The sequence below is a fragment of the Watersipora subatra genome, chromosome 6 (genome assembly GCF_963576615.1).
Source record: "Watersipora subatra chromosome 6, tzWatSuba1.1, whole genome shotgun sequence".
Lineage (NCBI taxonomy): Eukaryota > Metazoa > Bryozoa > Gymnolaemata > Cheilostomatida > Watersiporidae > Watersipora > Watersipora subatra.
This window is the reverse complement of record NC_088713.1, coordinates 12,530,427-12,555,526: the sequence shown is the minus strand read 5'-3', so window position 1 is coordinate 12,555,526 and position 25,100 is coordinate 12,530,427. Positions and strand designations below refer to the sequence as shown.

The following is a 25,100-nucleotide window of genomic DNA, read 5'->3' as shown; positions in this document are numbered from 1 at the left end:
TTGCAGACTATTAGATACATCGTCCAAATACATATTATTGAAATTTTCGGACTAGCACAAAAATTTTCATTTCAATATTTGTAAAATACATCTAAAAAAAATATTGTTTTTCACCAAAGTTCATTCTATGTCACTCAATATTTTGGTGTTTTGACACCATAATTTACCTTCACTAAGTTCCTTTGTCCGCTTTCCTCTGACCAGAACCTCCCCAAATATGTAAGCTTTTGTAACCTTGAATCGCCAATTCTTTAGATAACTTGTCTAGCACCAGAGTGGGTGCGGAACATGTTATAGCAACACCCTGCAATTAGTGATAACAAAATAGAAATATCACATTTTTTGAATAAATGATTTTCCGATTTAAATTAAACTCTGTTCATAGCTAATCAATTGCAAGCTCATTGATTGCTGCAAAAAAAGGAAAAAACTGAGCAAGCAGAAGTGCATCTGATATTTTAGCTTATGACTCTCAATCCCAGCTCTGATATTTGTCATCATTGTGATTTGTAGGCAGTAGAAGAATGCGAGTTAAGCAATGTAAAAACTTATTCATATCCTATTAAAAAAATGGACTTCAAATGTTGAAGTGGTATTTCAAAAGCAATTACTCATTCGTAAAATTGATAGTCAGTAGTCTGACCCTGATCTGGACTTGGCTTTTAGATATTATTGCAAGGTAAAGTTTAGAGCTGGTCACCATAGCTTTTAACTGTGAGTTTCAGTTCCTATCCCAGACACTATGCTTACATATAGTCTGTACAAGTGCTATCGTCAATGGTCAGGCAACCAGAATGCAAGAACATGACAAATATAAACATGCAAGGGTGAATAGGAGCTGTATACACAATTAAAATAAAGCAGTTATTTCACAGGGCACAGTCCAATTTGTAAAACGGAATAACTAGTAAATGACATTCAACTAAATTGTTGTTGATGACAGCTCTGCACAAGCTTCAGCTAAACATTCACAGATAAAAATTACATAAAGAAATACACAAACTAAATAGCAATAATACTTAGTCAATACTAAGAATGATTATGAAGTTTAAGAATATTAATCAAAATTACGTACAGTGGCACTCGCATACCGTTGTTGCTTGAAAGGTATGTTTCCAAAAGAAAGTCTTGTCATTTTTCGAAAAGATCACTAATGCTTAAAGGTTGACTTGCAACAAAATTCACACTACAGTTATTTGGTATCAAAAGATTCACTATGTCTTACTCTGTTGTGTTGCATGTGCAATATATGTAGAAATGTGATAACATGCTCTTAAAAGCTGAAAAGCGAACAGTTAATCGCCGCCATCACAAAATTGCCGAAGATTACAATCCCGTTCCAAAAATTGGTCAAATGGAACGTAGCTCAACAAGATGGCTTCTGTCTACACTTTCATGCAACCTCATTCATTTAAATTATTTCACAAATACACTTCACGCATTCAATAAAACGATGTCTATTGTCCTCAAGCATCTGTTTCCTCATCACTGTATTGATGTCACTTTGAGCACTGATATCTCAAAACCTACCGTAAAAATTTGTTTAATTTTTAACCTTAGCTCGAAGGAATGCATATCATCATCTGATAAGCATGAAAAGCCTGTTGGTCACTTGTGATAGTCAAAAAATGCTGCGGAAATTATGCTCGCTGTTTGGCAGGAAGCATGGGTCACATGATCAGATTGCGACTAGACGATTAGATCAACCCAAAACAAAATTGTAAACTAGCAAGCATCTATATTTAGTAAGAGCTCTTTGGTGAAACCCAAAGTTTATGTCATAAACTAGTGCTACAAGAAGTTTTATATTGAGCCTTTTACGGAACTTACAATTCATGTGAGAAGATCACGGGTCAAAACAATAACCAAATCATTTTACTATGTCAGAGAAATAAATTGATTCCAATCTACGGCGGTTTCGGGATCGCGGAGATTAACTGTTTCTTTTTTAGCTTTTAAGAGCTTGTAATCACAGTTCTCCATATTTTTCACATACAACACAGCAGAGTAAGCCATGGTGAATCTTTTGATACCAAATAACCGTAATGAAATTTTGTTGCAAGTCAACCTTCAACAAGCAAAATGATAACAAGCTCCAGTACCATGCATTGACAACTTGGGCAGCTAAGTCGTACATGCAAATCAGAAGAGTATTTTACGGTATTTTGGAAAAGCCAATAATTAACCAATATTTGAGTTTTCATCAAATTAAAGTACATTTAATGGGCCATTTTAGCAGCGCAAAGAAAGCACATTTCTGATGACCATTTGCACCAATTTAGGGCAGGTAGTAGGAGTGAAACAAATTGGTTCGACTTATTTTAGTCAAAAATGGATACAAGTATTAGCCAAATGAAAGTTTGTTACGGAAAGTTTTATCATAATAACATAATTTGAAATAAATTATATGATAAACCGCTTGCAGTTGCTTCATTTTGTCCTGAAAACGCATTAAAATCTGTAATAGAAAACAAGACACCTATACAAAATCAAAACTGGTTGTTAATTTCTGTTAGTGATGACATATTTTTATTGTAGTTTTACAGTAGCACACTTAAGTTCCAAACAGTGCATTAACTATTAATATGTGTCATGATCACAGAATTCATGGTAAGTCGGGATTACAAGATTTAGCAAACAAATCTTTGATTCTAGCCAAATTACAGCAGATTTTATGGTCAAAAAACTGAAGCACGTTTACCATTAGTGCAAAACATAGTTCCAAGAAAACTGGTGTTAAAGTTTGAGAAACGAAAACAAATGTACAGTTTTGTTTACATTTCAAAACGACATAGCAACCAATATCAAGATATTGTGATATTTATCTAGATTTCTGCACTTGGATCCAAAACATTATGCTGAATTTAAAAATCTAAACATATTTTAGCTGGTTTTCAAAGAAATAGCTGTATATTTATAAGAAAGTGTATTACTTAATTTTGCAGATATTAAAAACAGCTTGATAGTATCGCTATATTGGGCACACCCAAATCATCAACCAAATCTTTAGAAAAATAACAACAGTAACATATTGCACACCATCGGTCATTATATACTTCGACCTTGCAAACTCGAATAATTATTCTCATAACTAAATCTGATTATAATTTCATAAAAATTGAATAATTATTCTTATTATTAAATATTGCAGTAATCTTGTAAGAATCGTTAGGAAAATATCACCGCAACTCCCTTTACTTTCACTGCTTTTGACATCAGTTAGAATACCAAAGTACTCATTACAAGTGTCCAAAATGTCAAAGTTACCTTTAAAATCGGCAAAAAAGAAACAATTATGTTTATCGGACACCATTTTTCAGTACTTCTTGTTTAGCATAGCAACGGTTTTAAGTTTTTTTTCGAGGGTAAAATACTTTTATTGGCTAAACTGACTTCAGATTCAGAAAGATCACTCTTTGATTGGTCCAGAACTACAGGTTACAAAATTTGTTACCAATATTATAAGTTCAGTTGGTGCAACTTCAAAGTCGAATAACTCAACTTCGTGATTTGCGACTTAATCATGGTTTCTGTGACCGCGACCCATATGATCTACCTGCTTATAACTTCAACTCCTTCACTACCAAATGGATCTCTCTACCGCGACATACGTGTTTCGTGAAACCTAATTTCTAAAAAGAGTGTATAAATGGTTATAACTTTACACTCCAATTGTTTATTAACAATATTTTTATCGCAAGTTTGTCAGCATAAGTTTTTATGTTAGTTCATGCCCCCAAAAATATTACAAACGAGTTGCCGAGTGAGAGGGACCACTTTTCGTCCATTTTGAAATTACTGGGAGGTAAGCACAAAACTCTAGTCGGATGATTTATGAATATTATTAGTTTACATGTTAATTAATCTGATGAACATAATTACTCTCATTAGTACTATTGCTCAATAAAGTTACTCAGTCTATAGATCTGAAGTTAGTAACCATTTATGGCTGTATTGCTTCTGAAATTACTGGTCATCAGTAAGAAGATTTCATAAAACAAGTTTTTGCAAAGCAAAACTATGCTCAGGTTGTAAACGCATTCTTATTTGCTCAAAATATGCAAATAATAGCTTTTTTAATCAAGTATAGATGTAATAAGGTAATTTACTAATTAGTCAGTAATCCGAAACAATTTGTACAAAAGATTGCTAAAGCCGCATCATGCAGCACTTGGCCATACAGAAACACATTGCCAAACGAGCTGTACTATTGGTAGTTTAAGAGTTCACAATGAAACAGCTTCAAAATAAAATTAAGACATAAGAAATCAGTGCAATAACTGCTTCATATTACATTTACTTCATGCCTTGTTGTAATTGAGCATCATACTGTGTGCACAATTAGGAAAAAATGGCTGCAAGATCAAAATTTACCAAGTATTTAATTTGTTAATGAACCGTGATAAAAAACAATTTAGACAATTTATGCAGAATTTAAATGCAACTGCATTTCATCAGCAATTTTATAAGCAGGCTTAGTGTAAAAAACAGAGTAAGAGCCATACCACAAGTTCATGAAGTTTTGAACAAATTGTTACTTTACCCTTCAATATGTTGTAAAATGCTAAGACAAGGTTAAAAAATTATTGACGCTGTTGGAAGAGAGAACGCTTCAAATGCCTCTAGATTTCATAAAAAACAGCTAAAAAATGATGGCCAGGGTTCTTGAGGACACCTTTATTTGTATGAAAGATTGGTAGATAGAACATTATTACACAAACAGACAACTCCAAAATTAAAGCGCAAACATTGTGACTATAAAGTGTAAATAAAAATTGGTTAAAAGTAAAAGCTAAAAGGCTATTGTGCCTGGTAGTGGTAGCATCATTACCATATCATTTTTCTATTGAATAACGTAATACACTTTTTAATAGAAGAGAACAAACTTTGGTACATTAATTTGTCCTACATGTGATGGCTCTTATTAAAGACCTAATTTTTACCAATGAAGTGTGCCCTCAGATTAAGATGACCCTATTTATGAACCACACCGCCTATCAGAGTTTTTTAACATACAAATTAATCAGCAGAAGGTTTTACGCCTAATGTTACCGACAAAAAATCTAAAAAAGTGTGTTGCAGTATGAGCTTGGTCAGGTTTTCATCCTCTTTTGCTGATACAATAGGTAGCAATCAGTAGTCCATTTTCCAAAGGTTTGTTTATTGCCCATTTCTAAAACCTTAGTAGCTGTAAAGGTCTAACACAGCTGTTTATTGCAATAATAAACTGTAAAAACAAAAATAATGATTCTCAAAAAACTTTGGTCCCTGTTGGCTGTTAACATGTTTTCTATTAGTTAGATGCAGGATGGCGATTGGTTTTTTTCTATTAGGTACACATATGACCGGCTAACTAATTGCCTACTCACTAATAAGAAATGTTTTGTACAAAGATTTTTTTAGCGCATTGCTCTTGGTTATAAGCATACATTGTGCTGAGCTGCACTGCGCAGCCTGTTGTACGCACTCAGTTAATGGACTAGACCAAAATCTGATTGTGTTTTAGAATTTTTCCATTTGGAAAACCCAGGCTACACTCATTAAGAAATACATTCAATCTTTAAAAAATGGTTAATATTTTAATACTTCGATATTGTATTTGTACAATTTAAATATCAATTGTACATGCCACTCCATACATGGTTATTTTGCTTCATAACTATTGTTTTACTATTTTTGCGGATTGTCAGTGCTATAGTATTTTAGTGTAGCCAACTACCCAATGTAATGACTGCAGTCTCCAGAGCTCACTTTAGTCATCAAAGCCCAATTTAATTATCAGAAGATTAGGGCTACAAAAAGTAGAGGACTCATCAACTTACCCTTCAGTTTTTCAAAAAACTTGTAGGCCAATATGATTAGTTCTGTGAGAATATGATTAAAGAACAATAGTTCTGCGTGGTGAGCTCATCTTCGTTCTCCAGATTAAACAACTTCTACAAAAGCACAAAGTTTTTAACATTGTATAAAAAAGTAAGTTGATGAGGACTTCATGCACAGAGTCTCTGGCCACCTTCAAGTTGGTATTGGAAGAAATGTTGAAAGTGAGCTCCCATTAAACCTATATTTGAATGCACCTTGATTTGATTGGCACCGCTATTTGGGACCACATCAGGAGAGTGCTTTGAAAATCGAGCGCCATCTTTTTAATGAACGCCACCTCTATTTGAGGAGGTAAGTTACCTTCTCAGTATAGGTATAGGTTTAGGTATATTCACTTTTTTTGAAAATATAGCAAGGAGCTTTTAAGGTCCAAACAGGGCGATTTTATTGCAAGCGTCATGAGGAGGGCAAAGATATCGCTGGTGCGTGCGTAAACACACTTGAGCGATTTACTAGTAAATGATATAATGGGCACGCTCACAAACTGCCAATAAAAATCCGTATCATCAGTTTTTTCGGAGTTGTTAATAAATTTAGGCCAGTCAATATGTCGTCGTCTATGCTACAACATGAACAACCTCCACATTTGTTATTAAACCTATCTTCCTTTCAAAGAGTGTACACTGCCTACACTATAAGAAGAAAAAAGAAAAACGATTCTTGTATTTTTACCTGTATTGTTTTTACAAATTTTTTATACATATTATATTTTGTAGTGGTTTTTCATATTTAATGTATTAAATATTTACCCTTCTCAAGATGGTCAACCGGCGCAACGATTGACTCCAGATGTTGGTGTTCAACTCAGATTTTTTTTAATTTTGTTTGTTATGATGGACAGAACTGGGAGTGCTATTATTAAATTCATGAACAATTGAGTGTTCGTTCTGAAGATGTTTCAATCGTAACAAAATAGAAAATTGGCGCTGCTGTACGTTGTTGAACATCGGTAAGAAATAATTACCCGCCGTGAAATTACATTCTGCTAAAAACTAACAAATCGAAATGCATCTCGTTAGCAATAAAGTTGTGTAGAGAAATTCTAGCTTTATCGCTCTGCATGAACACGCTGAGTGAATTCTAACGCAGATTAGCGCCTAATTTAGCGCCAGATTAGCGCCAATATCGCCAGATTAGCGCCAATATCGCTCTAATTATCGCCTAATTTGTTTTCACCTTAAGATAATGCTTCAGCGATAACACTTGTTCTATTGAGTCAAATATGCTACAAAGCAAAAAATTCCTCTGCATTTATTGTCGGGGTTTTATAAAAAACACCATTATCAGCTTTTCAAATGTCTTAACCGCCAGTACATCAGCAGTCATAATTAAACATTGTCCCAAAAACAAGCTGCCTCAAACTGCCTAAAATATCGTACTAATCAAACATTCCATGTTAAGTGGAAAGAAAATGGAATAAACTACAGCATTGAAATTAAAGCACTCTCACACTCATTTCATGAACAGTTCTGTCAAAATCTTCACTGATAACTCAGCTTGCACTTTTATCCCATAAGTGCCAGAGTCACAGCTAGGAGCAATAGGTCGGCTTTGCGCTAGAGGACAAGCAAGGCTAAAAGTGATAAAAAATAGATAACACACAATAAACTTTATTTGTCTACAAAAAATATAGCATAAATGCTGAGACATTGTGACAAAACGTGGTAACCTGACCAAAATTTGGAACAGAGTTCAATTAGTGATGAGGGAGCAAAAGTATCCTACATGGGAGCTATTGCACCCTTTAAACATGATATTTGTACCTCACAAACTCACATGGTCTTTTAGAGTAAATTAGATGCTCCTATAACATATACCTCCTATAGCATAAATTCTAGAAAAAGTCAGGCAGTTTTGTAAAGTTTTTGCTTCGTACCGCGTAAAAAACGCCATATAACTTAAAGTGTATCATCGGGCAAGTTCTAAAGTTCGATTTGAGTGTTAGTCTGTCTTGCCACACCTGCGAGAAAAGAAAGCGACATACAGTGGTGTCAGAAAGTCTTTGTCCACCTCAAACCTCACTGCCCATTTTAGGTAATTTTGTTGTTGTAGTCATGTAGAGGGATTGAACCCTGACAAACCATGCATCATTTAAAAGTAAATTAACATTAGATCTTGTTGACACCAGCAGTAATAAAATTAGGGTTAATCAGGGATCAATAATCAATTTTAGGCCAATCAATGTGAATCAGTGCTTATTAACTCATTTTCAAACGCAATATGACATTATTAATTTTCAAGTGGAATATTGTCACAACAATACGGGTCCTTTTGGACAGCATGTGCAGCAAAGGTTTACAGTTTGGCTTGTTAAAAAAGGAACAGCTAGAGATCCCAGAATTCATACCAGCGTCAACATCAACCATGGATAAGAAATGTGTCAACGACCTCATCATTCACCTGCATACGATGGCCAATCTGAGCAGTAGAAAAATAGCGAAGAAGCTTAGAGTATTTCAATCTAAAGAAAATTAAGTGGTAAAGAAATGAACGCAGCATCAAACCACCAAAGATCTACCACGATCAAGGCGTTTGAAAAAACCAGCTGTCCAACATGATTGCTGGTTTCAGATTATGAACACTCAAGCGCTCGTGAGGCTTGTTCACAGCATGCCTAAGGCTGCAGAATGATTATAGTCTGCAAAGGCTACCAGATAAAATATTAAAATGCAAAACAACCCCAATGGCTTTTTTCTGGGCCCATAACAGTACAAGACTGTTATTTTCAATTTGGAAAATAATTAAAGAAGAGATAATAACAAAATTTGCGATGACATATTTTCTGGTATGTAGTGTGAATGAGTAGGCAGCGGTTGATACAATAGAAGATATTTGGCAATTTTAAAATCTAGTTATTTCTATTCTTCAGCTCATTAGGATTGTTTTGATACAGGGTTTTATGTATGCGGTGCAAAATATTTCCAAATTATGATGAATTTATTGCAGTGCTACACTTACTTAAACAGGCGGACAAAGATTTTTTTCCCAACACTGTACATAAAGCATTATACATATAATACATACAATTTCCATGACATTCTGACTCTTGTGATAATTTGTCTAAAGTGACAACGGAACAGAGAATAGGTACATATAGCAGTGCAATTGTTGATAAATACTTTTAAGGCTATTGGTCGGTGCATCTGAATGTCACGAGTTGGAGTTGCAATCTTGAGCTCTTAAGGACGAATAGATGACGAAAAGGTACTACCGCTTTTTTATAGTGAAACTATTTTTTCTTAGTCAATTGTTGTAAGTCGCTGTCGCGTCAAAACTATGCGCTCTTCATAAAATTATTGTCAAATTACCACAATCATGGTCTATTAAACCAATGAGGTTGATCATGAAAAGTTGTCGATGAAAACCAATAATAATGCAGTTAAGGCACCGCCAATACATTCCAAAGAATTTAAGTCAGATTCTCACATGAGCGAGTTTGGAAAGGTCCTGAAATGGTTTAGATAATTTACATGTACAAATGTATGTTAACATTCTTATAATGAAAAATCCTTATCATGTAAACGTTCCTGGAACCGATCATCCCCTTTTAGGAGCGCCTACTGTACAGTCATGTCTGATATGAGAGCAAAATGCATTCTTGGACAAAAGCTCGCAAGTTAATTTTCTTAAAGTCCTATCTCAAAAAATGTTTTTCATATAAATTAACTAAAGATAAATTATTGTGTTGCCATCCTCTAAAAAACTTCCAATAAGAGATATAACAATGAAAAAATACATGATTTTATCTATTCATGCTCTATACCCATGCCTCCAAGGTTACAAATACCTATGTAAAGGTTATGGTCTGCATTAAATTGTAGCAGTATTACGTATAACATAATTTTGAGTAGTGGCAGTATGCAGCAGTCCATACAGTAGCATACCGTATGAATTTCTGACCTTTCTGAGAGTCATAGCACTAATGACGGTGTGAGAGAGACTTGATGCAACACGCTTGGTACTCTACACTTTTGTGAAATCGCATAAACAAACTTAAAGTATAAATTTAATATAACTGAATTTAGCTTAATAAAACATACTTGAAAAAAATGCTCTGATCTTATATTAGAGCTAATTCTATTTTTTCTTCATTTTCATTTTTAAATCATCTCTTCTTGGATTCAAACTTTTCGATTTGCTTATACTCTCATTTTCAGCCAACCTTTTTAAAACAAAATTAAAGCAGACCTGACGGGAAAACCAAGTGATGTAGTTTCCGTAACTGGCCTCTCGCATCTTTGGGCATTTAGTGATACATCAAAAACCACAGTGCGAACTCGCATCTCTAATTTTCTAGAATTTCAAGGCGAAAGTGGGTAGCGAGATAGTGAATGGTACAGAATTTGTGTAAACATAAATTGCTTGAATTCTTAAATCTATTCATTGGCTACTGTTATATATATATATATATATCAATACATTTATTTTGAAGGTTTGGGGTAGACTGACACAATCTTCTGAAGAATCAATTGATTTCCTATAGCCGGTTTGTGTATTGACTCCGGTTTGTGTATTGACTCGTGTTCGCTTCAAATTCTGTATCATTTACGATTTTGCTACCCATGAAAGTTTATTATAAGTTATGACTAATGTGTTGAAAGTATATGGGAGGTCATTAGGTACAAAGCCCATCGAGTCAAGTAGTCAATGATGACTTACCAGCTGTTTAAAATTAGGTTGGGTACATGTCTAATGACAGGGAAGAAGCGTTCAACTGACATTTATGATCTACTAATCGCCAAAATCTTCGCCAAAAGACAATGCAAGGAAGAGGACCTTGATGACCGCCCAGGCCTATATAGATGAAGGAACCGTGAGTCACCACCGGTTTATATGTCGATGAATTTGATATAGAAATACATAAAGTGCTGGTCAAATGAAAAGCAATACACGAGATATGGATGAATAGCTATGCAAATGGCTTTGTACTAACCCTTGGTATGAAATATTACCCAAGCCTGTGTCATTAGGCAGCAACCACATTTGCTAGTTAAAGCTCTATAATTTTCAAATAAATTAGACAATGCTATGTAAATACATGTAAGATAATATCATAGTTGTTAAATATAAATACAAACTTGTAAAAACCCATGATACAAAACCGAGTTTTAACCCATTGATCCTTGCTCGATCTAATCAATGCGTGTCAGTAAACCTAGACAATATGTCCAGCAATCCGAAGTTATTAATTTTTTACCAAATATATCTAAACGTGTTAACAATGCAATCATATTTGGTGAAACAGCAGTACAAAAAGTCGGACAACCTACAGCAGATGTCATCAAACAGAAAAAAACAGTATGCCACCATTATTCGGGCTAAAACTATAAAAGTTCGCACGATTTTAAACACTGATTAAACATTTACAGATAATATTCATCCATAGCACACTCATCATCCTTTCATGACTCAAAATATACTGGAAATTTATATTTATTGTCATAAAATTCTACATTTGTATCACAGTCATTTATGACCTACCAACGAATGTGTCGTATTGATTGTTTCGCGATATCATTCTAATAAAATGTGTTATTATAATGAAGGAAGTAGATAAAGATAAGTGAAAAATGTTACAAATGGAAGAGAAATTTAGAATCTAACATCCTGCGAAAGAATTAATTTTATTAGTTTTTGCTGTTGCTTAAAAACATATTTTGTAAACAGAACCATGTGGAAGCCTGTATTCCGCCGTTAAGGTTTCTGCCACAGCCTACGCGATTCCGTAATACCAGCTGTGAGGGTTCAGAGGGCTAACATTGATGAGATACTGCGTTATTTACTCTTTTGGTTAGTATTGTTCCTTATACCTAAATTGTAAAACCAAATGAAAAATAATTTTCTTTTGTTTTGCAGGTACAACTACAAAAACATTGGCGACAAGCGTGATAATCTCAAATCAGAAGATTGGAGACTAAAATTATAAAAACACTACACCATTCTATGTCATTTTAATTGAACAAGTTGAACTGACTGAAACATGCTACATCTCCGGTGTTTTTTTTGTAAAACCTAACTTAATACATGACACCAGCATAGTCAGCGTGATATTTAAGTGCAACTATAATTATTTCCCGAGTTGCATTAGTCCATAGCAAGCATAGTTGCTGAATATTGCACACCTTTCAAGTGGAGTAAACCCAGCACTTATACATTCTGCTCAAAGAGTTCTTGTGCCAAATCTCAAACTGAGCAGTCTAAATTCTAGCCAACAAGATAAAAATACTCAAACTTTTAAATATCAAGATTTGAGAGAAGATAATTCTCGAATTTCCAGTGAGTATAATACTACTTTGTACTAACAAAAGTCAACCACAATACCATGAGAACAGTACTACACTGTGTGTGTAAGGCTAGTCGGCTAGGCTATTGAAAACTAGATGAAATCATAATTGTTATATACAGGGTTTAGCTTTATAAGAGGGTCAGTATGGTGTAATCTCAAGAGTTCAAAACTTTCAAGTTAGAAACAAGTTGGAAAACATTGAAATCAATGTTCAGAGGCTAAGCATGACACTAAACCACAAAAATGTTAATTTTAATGTCATGACTAGAGCTTAATCAATTGCTAATTATGATCTTTGTTGTGTGGGCCTACAGAGAAAGGCTATTTTAAATAGTATTCCATAGGCTCTTATTATAATTATTTAAAACAACATGATTTTTAAATTTCTTGTTGGCATGAATAACAGTAAAAAAATAACAAGAAAAAAAGGCGTTCAGCTAATGACTAAGTCACAGCTGTTGTCAAAATTATAGACCATATAATTGAACCCTGAAAAACAAAATTAAAAAAAGAGGCAGATTGTTTTATCTTGTCAGTACATACCTGCAACCAAAGCAAGCCGGGCATCATAGCACCATTACGAAACACAATTGCAGAATCTACAGGAAAAAAAGACAATTGATGATTAGCATGCATTCTTGTTGACCAAGACAAGTTCGACAGTAAATCACAAGTTAGACAAAGACTATGAGTAAACCATGTAACAAGTGCCAGCGAGGTGTTGACAGTGGCTGATGGGATTAGCCATTTCTCTGAACCAAACAATCACCAGCCACGCTATTACATAATGCCATACACTCAGCTATACACAAATGGATGTTTAAATAATGCTAGCTACTAGATTAGGACCTTCAGTTCTTGAACTGGGTAATGTCTGGCTCTGAAAGCTAAAGCTTGCAAGATACAAAAGGTGTCCCACAGCACATTGGAGAACTATCAAGCAAATTTAGTCATTGATTTTGCTAATGCTACACACAAATTTGTTGCTAATTAGCATATTGATGTGTATTCAGAGAGCTTAATTATTTTGCATGTATCTGTACCATGGTTCAAAAGCTAAGCTTGCTGAAAAATTATTTAGTAATTCATATCTACCAAAGCATTATGAATTATAGCAACTCTCGACTACTGCTAATCGCTTGAAATTTCTACAGTTTCTTCGACTTTTATGACTACAGAGGTTTTCTTGGTTTGCGATTAGGTTATCTGGAGTGTTTTTGTCCCTGCATACACGTATCTTTTTTGATCACTCAAACCTTATCTCTATCTCTTCTTCGAGTATGTAGAACAATTTAAGTATTATTCAATATATATACTTAAATTGTAATTTTACAGGTAAAAATAACTTTTTATCATTTCGCAGGTAGAACTACAAAAACATTGGCGACAAGCGTCAGAATCTCAAATCAGAAGAATGGAGACTAAAATTATAAAAACACTACTTGGCTTCATGTCATATTTAATTGAACTAGTAGAACTGACTGAAACATGCTATATCTATGGTGTTTTATGTGTACAACCTAATTTATTACAAGACACCAGCTTAGTCATCATGATATTGAAATGCAATTATAATTATTTCTATAGTTGCTGTAGTTCATAGCAAGCCTGGTTGTTGAATATCACACATCTTTCAGTCCCGGTAAACCCAGCATTAATCCATTCTGTTCAAATAATTCATGCGCCAAATCTCACACGCATCAGTCTAAATTCTAGCCAACAAGATAAAAATACTCAAACTTTTAAATATCAAGATTTGAGAGAAGATAATTCTCGAATTTCCAGTGAGTATAATATTACTTTGTACTAACAAAAGTCAACCACAATACCATGAGAACAGTACTACACAGTGTGGGTAAGGTTAGTCGGCTAGGCTATTGAAAACTAGATGAAATCATAATTGTTATATACAGGGTTTAGCTTTATAAGAGGGTCAGTATGGTGTAATCTCAAGAGTTCAAAACTTTCAAGTTAGAAACAAGTTGGAAAACATTGAAATCAATGTTCAGAGGCTAAGCATGACACTAAACCACAAAAATTTTAATTTTAATGTCATGACTAGAGCTTAATCAATTGCTAATTATGATCTTTGTTATGTGGGCCTACAGAGAAAGGCTATTTTAAATAGTATTCCATAGGCTCTTATTATAATTATTTAAAACAACATGATTTTTAAATTTCTTGTTGGCATGAATAACAGTAAAAAAATAACAAGAAAAAAAGGCGTTCAGCTAATGACTAAGTCACAGTTGTTGTCAAAATTATAGACCATATAATTGAACCCTGAAAAACAAAATTAAAAAAAGAGGCAGATTGTTTTATCTTGTCAGTACATACCTGCAACGAAAGCAAGTCGGGCATCATAGCACCATTACGAAACACAATTGCAGAATCTACAGGAAAAAAAGACAATTGATGATTAGCATGCATTCTTGTTGACCAAGACAAGTTCGACAGTAAATCACAAGTTAGACAAAGACTATGAGTAAACCATGTAACAAGTGCCAGCGAAGTGTTGACAGTGGCTGATGGGATTAGCCATTTCTCTGAACCAAACAATCACCAGCCACGCTATTACATAATGCCATACACTCAGCTAAACACAAATGGATGTTTAAATAATGCTAGCTACTAGATTAGGACCTTCAGTTCTTGAACTGGGTAATGTCTGGCTCTGAAAGCTAAAGCTCGCAAGATACAAAAGGTGTCACACAGCACATTGGAGAACTATCAAGCAAATTTAGTCATTGATTTTGCTAATGCTACACACAAATTTGTTGCTAACTAGCATATTAATGTGTATACAGAGAGCTTAATTATTTTGCATGTATCTGTATCATGGTTCAAAAGCTAAGCTTGCTGAAAAATTATTTAGTCTTTCATATCTACCAAAGCATTATGAATTATAGCAACTCTCGACTACTGCCAATCGCTTGAAATTTCTACAGTTTCTTCGACTTTTATGACTACAGAGGTTTTCTTGGTCTGCGATTAGGTTATCTGGAGTGTTTTTGTCCCTGCATACACGTATCTTTTTTGATCACTCAAACCTTATCTCTATCTCTTCTTCGAGTATGTAGAACAATTTAAGTATTATTCAATATATATACTTAAATTGTAATTTTACAGGTAAAAATAACTTTTTATCATTTCGCAGGTAGAACTACAAAAACATTGGCGACAAGCGTCAGAATCTCAAATCAGAAGAATGGAGACTAAAATTATAAAAACACTACTTGGCTTCATGTCATATTTAATTGAACTAGTAGAACTGACTGAAACATGCTATATCTATGGTGTTTTATGTGTACAACCTAATTTATTACAAGACACCAGCTTAGTCATCATGATATTGAAATGCAATTATAATTATTTCCATAGTTGCTGTAGTTCATAGCAAGCCTGGTTGTTGAATATCACACATCTTTCAGTCCCAGTAAACCCAGCATTAATCCATTCTGTTCAAATAATTCATGCGCCAAATCTCACACGCATCAGTCTAAATTCTAGCCAACAAGATAAAAATACTCAAACTTTTAAATATCAAGATTTGAGAGAAGATAATTCTCGAATTTCCAGTGAGTATAATACTACTTTGTACTAACAAAAGTCAACCACAATACCATGAGAACAGTACTACACAGTGTGGGTAAGGTTAGTCGGCTAGGCTATTGAAAACTAGATGAAATCATAATTGTTATATACAGGGTTTAGCTTTATAGGAGGGTCAATATGGTGTAATCTCAAGAGTTCAAAACTTTCAAGTTAGAAACATCGGAAAACATTGAAATCAATTTTCAGAGGCTAAGCATGACACTAAACCAAAAAAATGTTAATTTTAATGTCATGACTAGAGCTTAATCAATTGCTAATTATGATTTTTGTTATGTGGGTCTACAGAAAAAGCTATCTTAAATAGTACTCCACCCCTTCCTATTATAATTAGTTAAAACATTATGATTTTTAAATTTCTTGTTGGCATGAGTAACAGTAACAAAAAAACAAGAAAAGAGGGCGTTCAGCTAAAGACTAAGTCACAGTTGTTATCAAAATTATAGACCATATAATTAAACCCTGAAAATAAAATTGAAAAATGAGTCACACTGTTTTATCTTGTCAGTACATACCTGCAACCAAAAGCAAGTCAGGCTTCATAGCATCATTACGAAACACGATTGCAGAATCTACAGGAAAAAAAGACAATTGATGGTGAGCATGCATTCATGTTGACCAAGACCAGTTAAACAGTCCATCACAAGTTATGGTGCGTTTACACTGGCCAGGACCGACTCCGATTAAGTGCCAATACCCTGACTCAGACCGATACCTCAGACATTTCACGTATGGGTGCCGACACCGACCACCCTTTACATTGCAATGATCGAACTATTTTTTTCGGTACTAATAGCCAATCACAGCGCTTCGCCGTTCTGACCTTCACCCGACCACGCAAAGACGAGTACACATAAAAATCAACGCGCTTGATGTGGAAAATTATATACTAGTACTACACTATTACTACTGCTCCTACTACTACCGCTAGAAGCAACTACTGATTGCCGAATGGAATCTTCCGATGACGATTAGATTTTGTTGATGGCAGGATCGGCTGCGGGAGCTCTGACAGTCTGTATTATATGTAATTATATGTTTGTATATATTTTAAGTCTATAAATATTTTATTATATGTGTCTTCCTTTTTATTATAGCCTTGTTACTCGTTAGGTTATCAATTGTCGTCGTTTATGTTGCCATATCAACGCACTAGCGGGCCTAATTATTGGCCATTTAAACATTGTTACCTGGTGTTCCTACTCAGTCCCGTTAGCCGTAACGGGCAATTTTATTGTATAGAAGGGAGCAACGCACACTTAGTAGACAGAGCAAATGGCCGTACGCTCATCGGCTAGTAAATTTCCTTCGCTAATAAAACATTGAATAAAATCACACTCAATTTATTTCTGTATGAAATAATTTAGATCGTGCCAAGTAAGGGCCGGCAAATTCCTTTAAAGTAGTACATGTAGTAGAACTAGTACTAGTACTAGTAGTAGTCATACAACTGGCTATTCACTTTTAATTACTTTAAATAAATGCTCACTATCAGAAAGAGCACTAGGGAAAGTTTAATAACAGTGTCCTAGCCTCTCATTAAACCTAGCCCTTTTGTTTCAGAAACTTAGAACTGTCATTAAAGCTTAGGCTCATTTAATCAGAGGCTCCTAGCTTCTGATTGGCTGATGAGCTGCTAGGATTCACCGACACCGACTTTCAAATCAGTACCAACACCGATCTCTTTGCTCACACCGACCGATGCCGACACCTACTCATCAAATTGGTCTGTGCTCGACAAAATGGGTGACAAAATCGGCCAGTGTAAACACACCAATAGACAAAGATGCACGAGTAATGCATGTAACAAGTGCCAGCGAGGTGTTGACAGTGGCCGATGGGATTAGCCTGAACTAAACAACCACCAGTCATGCTATTACATAATGCCATACCCTCAGCTATATACAAATGGATGTTTAAATAATTTTAAATAATGCTAGCTACTAGATTATGACCTTCAGTTCGTGAACTGAGTAATGTCTGGCTCTGAAAGCTAAAGCTCACAAGAGACAAAAAGTGTCCTGCAGCACACTGGAAAACTATAAAGCAAGTTTTAGCCATTGATTTTGCTAATGCTACACACAAATTTGTTGCTAACTAGTATATTAATGTGTATACAAAGAGCTTAATTATTTTGCATGTATCTGTATCATGGTTGATTAGCCAATCAAAAAAATATTCAAAAGCTAAGCTTATGGCAAAATAGTCATTTTCCCTAAAGTAATATCTGCGACTGGGAATATTAATAATATCATTCGATAGTATAAACATCCATGGTAAAAGATTTTTCTCATGTCATGCGTATCTAATATCCTTCACGAAGCCTTGCTAGCAAAGTTGATGCTACATGTAGTTCTAGCATTATACAATGTTGCTCATTTTACATCCATTTTTCGTCCTATATTTCTATACTGAAAAATGAACTACTGCTAGCTTTTGCTTTGCAATGGAAGCTTTGATAAGCATATGGTACGGAAATAATTTTTGTATGAATATTACAATATAAATTATATACCATTTTACTATTCAATTCTTAAATATCCTTCTGTAAACCATATTATTGAAACAGTTTCTGTACATTTTTGAATCCCTTGACATCTTTAAAAAGTTGAAAAACTTATCATGCGCGACCTTGAAGCTTTAATGTAAAGCATGCATCTAGCAACCAGTTAGCAAGACAACATTTTTCTGTAATCCATATCTACGGAAACATTACCAAGGATAGCGACTCTCAATTCCTGCAAATCACTTGACATTTCTACAGTTATCTGCAGCTTTTAAAACTACATATGTTGTCTTGGCCTGCGCGGTCAGGTAGGTTTTTGTACCTGCATATTTTTTGCTCCCTATAACTTTATATCTAAGCATTCATAACAGCCTTTATCTTCTTTGATTTTCTGCTTTTCAGTTGTTATATGACTAACACATATATTAAGTCAGAGTGACTACGTTAAAAACATGAATATAAAATAAATGCTAGGCTACAATCATTCAGGCTTCTAATAAAAGTCCTAATTTTTTGTTACTTTGGATGAGTGACAACCATAAATTCTTTAGTTCAATGTAGTCTCCAAAGTACATGGTAAGCCAGAGCTAAAGCATAAGCACACATACCTGCTACCTTCACTATCTGTCCTATTTCTTAAATAGAGTTTTAGCCTATCCTTGTTCGTCTAAATCAGAAACTAAAAGCTAAAAGCCTGACTGAAACGAGATGGAATGAGTTAGATTTACTTAGGCCTGGTTCGAACCAATATGGCATCTAAGACACGTGAGACAGAGTACCTGTTATGCAAGCGATCGCTCATGGACTACAAGCTCAGAGTGCGCGACTATTATGTCCTACAGAAAGAAATGTCGTCATTTGCGCAATTAAATTAATTTGATGCCCATACGCAGCTACACAATTTGTTTGCTTTCCAGCTGTTGGATACATAATGAGTCGAGATTACGCAGCTGTCCCCAGGTCTGAACCCGGCCTCACCTTAGCATGCGCAGACAAAGGAGTGCCACACTGATAATTTCAAGATAAGATAAACTTCACTACAGGATTTGTAAATTTTTGATGGTTTTAATTTATACGCTACCACGTGCACAATAATATATATATACAATATATAATTATATTTTTAAAACAATAACTGCAAGAGACTTGCCAAATCATGAGTTCAAAAGGCAATGATGAAAGCGGGGATGAATTTGAGCACAAATTTAAAAAACAATATTTGCGTAGTGCATGAAATGCTTTAGAAAAAAATATATTTGAAGCATATAGGTGCCTTTTAATGCTTTTTAAATGCTTTCTGGAAGGCTCACCTATCTGGTATGTCTATGAAATTTATTTTAAGATTGCAGGGCTTTCTGCAATGCTTTAAAACAGTATACAGTTCACAAGCTATCGGCATGCTTAATCCATCATGGCTAACTGATTGTCAATGACAGTAGTTTAAAAACACTGCTACATTAAGCGGCAATAAAAACTTTTGTTAAATCTTTTCTTTTGCAGTTTAATATATATGATATCTGAGTAAATACAACGCCTTTAAAATTTATTGAAAGCCTTTTACTAAAAGCATTGGAGTAAGTAAGAACGTCAAAGTTCAAAGTGACAGTGAAATGGCATTGCCTTAATTAGTGTGTCTCTATCAAAGCCGGGCACTGCTACACTTTTGCTGTGTCATTTGCTGTTAATTTCTCTCATCCTTTGTCGAGCTGGAGACACTCCATAGGTATTACGTAATTACTCTCGCATTGAGGGTCTGCTGCGCCAAATTGGACATTCACTGATCCCCATAGCTCGTTGCTCTGGCAGTGATTATTTCTAATCACAATCATTCTAAACATAGATGTTTGGATTCATCAAATTGAAAAACATTTAAAATCCCTAATTGGAAATTATGCAACTCCTAATAAAACATACATGATAATAATTGAAAACTACCGTATGGTGGAACAATCTTCTGCCAACACAATCTGTTTGAACTATTATAGCAATAACAAGTAATAGTTATTAGCGGAGAACATTGGCTAAGAGAACATTTCAGGGGTTGATGTAGATCTGGCCATCCATAAGAGCCTATTTGAGAATTGAACAATGAACCACAGTTTGAATGCCAAGAGTTCTAATTGAACAGGCAACGGCTGTCTAAAAAGATAATGAAACTTATGAAAGGTTGGGAAGTTAAAAAGGAGCCTAGCTTAATCATTCTCCACGTTTGTGATGACAGCTCACACCTAAAAAACAGAAGAACATTGTTTGGTTTAATCCAAACTTGTAAATACTAATGATTGGATCCGATAAGCGCCCCTAGCCCATATAGGTTGCTGTTTTTTTTAGGTTTGGCTAACAGCTGAAGCCAAATAAGTAACTAATGTATTATTATTATTGTACCAGAAAATTTGGCTAATATCTTATTATTGGGTTATATAACATCTATAATAGATGTTATATAACTCAATTATAAGATATTGGCCAAATTTTATGGCAACAATTTCATTAAGAGTTGAAAAACATGTTTTCTTGAGTTGTTTGTGATAGATAGCCAAGCTACTTAATTGCAACGCAAATAAATGGCATTTTCTGCATTTCAAAAGCATAGTAGCAAGAGCTAATGCTTTCACTTCTACATATACAATTAGGTAGTTGGTATAATGAATCAATTTGGGAGTGGCTACCGGTTTCTGTCTAGATTGCGTAATAGCAAATGTGCTGAGGTTCTACCGTTCTGCTATGTCATACTCTGAACGTTTGCTGAGCCCTATAGTTTGTTGTTGATCTGTATTTCATTTTCATAACAATAATTTTATGAACCTATAAATCTGGAATATTTGATATAAAAAAATTTCATTAAAGGCTTTTATAAATAGACTTGGAAACAATATTTCAGTTTGTTTTTATAACTTTTTTGTGCATTGATAAAGCGATGTAAAGTACAATCACTACAAAGCTAAAACAATCCTCCTCAATATTTCTTACTCTTACAAAAATATTACTTTCACTACCATCAGAGTCAGTGCTGCTATTTTTTGTCGGTTTAATGAAAAAAAAAGTAAATCTGAATTAGATATAATATCATCAACATAAGTAATTATCTGTTGTTAATGTAAGTTATGTATCTTGGTCTACTAAAATTCACTAAATGCCTCTCATCTTCAGCTCTGTTGTGATACTCTCCTTTACTGTTAAAGCATACATAGCTCACTGACTCCAGCAAAACAATGCTACTAGCATAACTCATCAACGACAAAAACAGATACAAAAACCACAGCATAATTGCTTTATAATAGCATACTATAACATACCTTAGGCAAGACTAACTAATGACGAAAAACATCATGAATACTTTAACAGATGATTGAATGTGAGCCAGTGCTAAAACTAATATTAATGACATATTTAATGACAGACTTAATCCTACTCTGCTTATGATAGGTAATCCAATTCACATGTATCTCGGAAGGTTCTTACATAAAACTTACACAATAATGTTGGTTTTTTCAGTTGGAAATTTCCAAACAAAAATTTAAAATTACCTTGTGATTCAATGCTAATTTTATACAACAAATTTTGGACAACATTGTCAATACCATAAAAGTCCTAAATATCATTGGTTATGTTGTCAACGGATAATAAAATTAGGCTACTATGCAATTACTGGGAAGTTCGCGAAAATGCGCAGTCGACCATATATTTCACATAAATGAGCATACGGCAGTGAAAGAGTATACGACACTGTATATTGTTAGTCATATGTATATTTAGTGATCGAGACTTAGGAAAACCAGAAACATGAGTGTACCAGGACCTTTGAAATTGAAATTGAAAATTGAAAATTGAAAATTGAAATCCATTGAAAACTACCAACTAAAAATGTATAATGGTAAAAATTAGATTTAAAAAAAACAAAACACCAAAGGTAATATCAATTAGCTACTTATAGGAAGTGCAACTTTGGCTTTTCCAATCATTGAAAGAATATACAGTAGGCCTACATTACGAGCTCCTGCAGCATAAATAATCTTTTCCAGTGAAGTTTACAATAATATATTGATTGTACAATATAAGAACAGTAAAATACATGTGAATTGCACAACCCATTCAAAGACCTTTCCAAACTGACCTTTCGGGCATACAAAGAGGAAAAACTTGACGTAATTTTTTTTAAATATGTGGGGTGTACTGTAACTGCAGTAATATTAGGGTGCATTGACAACTTTTCTCTGTTTTTGATCAACCTCATTTTTTTTTTACCATTTTTCAGTACTTCCACAATAACTTGGGGAGCGTACATCTTTGACGTTCATTTACAACGATTTGCTAACTTTTCTAAACAGCAATGTATAATCTGCAAAGGAAAATTAATAACAAATATTTTATGTCTACACGGAAACAAAACAACAAAATATTTTACAAAAGCTGTTCTGCCTGCTCATCACCTATCTGTATTCAGAGGTCAAGGTTAGGAAAAAATAGAACTAGTGATGATACTCCCACTCGTTACATTCACATTGGTGGACTTACGCTGTAACACCTGCGCCAATCAATCGCCTTTATATTTATGAAAATTGCACAATTACCCTATTCTCTGTTTTGTCGGTACATCTGGCAATCTGTCACAACCAACTAGATTGCTACAAAAATTATATACATAATATGTATAATGCTATATTCACATAGTCTTCTCTCTTACATGTGAAGCAATCAATATAAACTAACGTTTAAATCAAAGTTGAGAACTTACTCGACTTAGCATGTAATATGGAATTTTTTTGGTAGTCGGAAGCAAAAACTTTACAGAAATGTATGTCGTCTAGACTTTAGTTCTAAGAGGTATAGGCCTACGTTATAGGAGCGTTTACTGTATATGGTAAGAGTGATGGGAGTGATAAGATTGGCTTAGCCTTGTGGTTAGTCACTCTTGTTAGTAGACTTGCGGTCTGAATGTCATGAGTCCAATATACTGCAAGGCGATTTTCTCATTGCTAAAGCTTTATCGCTATAATTTGGTGAATGAATGACAGACAGACAAACATTGAGATTCGTGTATATATATATATCTGGATTTAACCCTGCATTTATTTATTCTAGCTTGTTCAAACTGCTATTGGGTTATCTTAAAAATTCTAGCAGCAAGGCCAAACGGCTAACATAAATAATATACAAGCTAGGGCCCAGACAGTTCTATTTTCCAAACAGCTTTCTGTAAACTGCATCATCTGATTTGCTCTAAGGTCAGCATATAGCATGCAAGCATATACCGTAACAAAAATAGGTATTTTTAATGTTTTATGTTTGAATGTACATGTTGGTTCTAGTAAGTGTTTCAGAGCAGGCTTTATTATTCACATGTGTGTTCTACCACTCTTTAACTAGCTCTGCCTTACAAACCTGGCCCTTCAGGCTGAGAGCCACATAATGCGTATATAACGAGTATGTGATAATATCGCAAAATACTAGATAAGCAGCTGTAATAACATTGGCCTTGCTTTGACTGCAGCAGCCGTAAATAACATCTCTGTCACATCTAGCAATACTGTGACGATTAATGTTAGTCTTGCTTCATAAATAGGTGTATTTATAGGCCCACAGGATAAACCCGGCAATCAGCTGAAACTTGACCACTCCGACCTATATTTCTCAGTCCATTGGTCACCTGCACCTAAATTAGGCAGGGCTAAGAATAAAGGGAGTAACAGACAGAAATTCGTGCCTGTCCCAGCAACTATAGGCAATGAATTGGTACACCACAATTAGCTTTAAAGGTTAGCTCTGAGGTTGATTAGGTAACATTGTTTTATGGGCTGGCTTGATGATCTGGCCAAATACAGAGCTTAATGCAAGCTGATGATACTAATTAATCTTGGCTTCACTCACATTTTCATTGCTACATCATCCAATATGACTAATGTTGAAGTATAATCAAAATAACTATATTATAGCATTTGTAGACTCCTCCCCTCCTGATACATGGAGTTTTTAAAGAAGGTGCAAACCAACGGTGAAGGCCTCAACATCGCTTCAAAATCTTATAAATCGCACCGTCAAATACTTAAAAACCACTCCTGTCTCTTAAATAACCCATCTAAGAACTGTGGTAACTGAAGGCAAAAACTTCATGCTGGTTGCTTTCATGACACCAAGGCCAACCTTGCGGGTTCTCAAAAAGGGCACCTGGCTCCATAGATGTTAATTAATATTGAGGTCAAGCCTTTTTACTTGTGGCTGCTACATGCCAACAGACAGCGTGTGTAATAAGAAAATGTGATAATAATTGAATTTTCGCATCTAGTTGCGTTTTTTCAACAATTCATCTCAACAACTATTAGACATGGTCATGATAAAAAACACTCTAAAATAATTTGAGTTATGACATACTAAACTTTGAAGTATAAAGAATTTATTGTATTATAAACATTTCCAAGTTTTCCTAATATTTTTCAGATATATGGTAAAAGTGAGAATCTTTTTGTCCCCTTGTTAATAGATGTTTGTGTGAATCCCTGTTGCTATCTTCGTTCAAATGTCATTCATGGACAAATTAAAAGTATGTTGGAAACTCATTAAATAAAAATGAGACTGTAAAAATCAACCATTTCAATTAAGCACTCATGTTTTGGCTTTATTTTAAAAATTGGAGTTTTGCAAAAATATATTTGGCATATAATTTACCAAGTTTAACTAAAAAAACCTCATAGTCTCAGATTTTGATGATTTTTTTAAATATGTTGTTGCCTATGTTGAAAAGCGCTTATATCCCAAATTTTGATATTCTAGGGTCATTGGTTCAGGTGCTAAGAAGATTTGAACATTGACCATTTG

At 34.3% G+C, this 25,100-nt stretch overlaps 1 long non-coding RNA gene across 1 annotated transcript; it reads right to left on the bottom strand.

The window, feature by feature from the left end:
- Positions 1–208: 208 nt before the first annotated feature.
- On the bottom strand, positions 209–19,011 carry LOC137398584 (uncharacterized). The gene is made up of 5 exons (XR_010978971.1): positions 18,896–19,011; positions 16,297–16,353; positions 14,507–14,562; positions 5,823–5,936; positions 209–304 (listed from the first exon to the last, which is right to left on the bottom strand). It is a non-coding gene; the product is annotated as an uncharacterized lncRNA (long non-coding RNA).
- Positions 19,012–25,100: the final 6,089 nt, after the last annotated feature.